Source organism: Heptranchias perlo, unplaced genomic scaffold (assembly GCF_035084215.1).
Source record: "Heptranchias perlo isolate sHepPer1 unplaced genomic scaffold, sHepPer1.hap1 HAP1_SCAFFOLD_439, whole genome shotgun sequence".
Lineage (NCBI taxonomy): Eukaryota > Metazoa > Chordata > Chondrichthyes > Hexanchiformes > Hexanchidae > Heptranchias > Heptranchias perlo.
Window position 1 is genome coordinate 133,721 of NW_027139452.1, and position 371 is coordinate 134,091.

Sequence of the window (371 nt, forward strand, 5' to 3'; positions counted from 1 at the left end):
TGGGGCAGGAAGTGATCCAGTGGTGTTAAAAATTTAAGACCTCAGCTGCAGATATCGGCAGATATCAAATGTCACAGCGTGGTGATTTTGTTTCGATAATTCAAAATTAAACAGAGAAGGAAAAGCAATCATCAGCATTGATCCAATCTGCTTTTCTTCTTTTGAAAACATTTTGATTTGTTTTGTTTTAAGGCTACGGGTTAAGGTGAAAATTGACCCAGAGTGGTTTCATTCAGGTTCAGAAGGTTGGAGATGTAAGAATATGGTTTAAATCTAAATCTTATCAATGGAGATGCAGATTTATGTCAAATCAGAAAATTCATCAAATTTCGTCTGATTGAGCATGAATGCCACGAGGTAGGGAGCCAGAA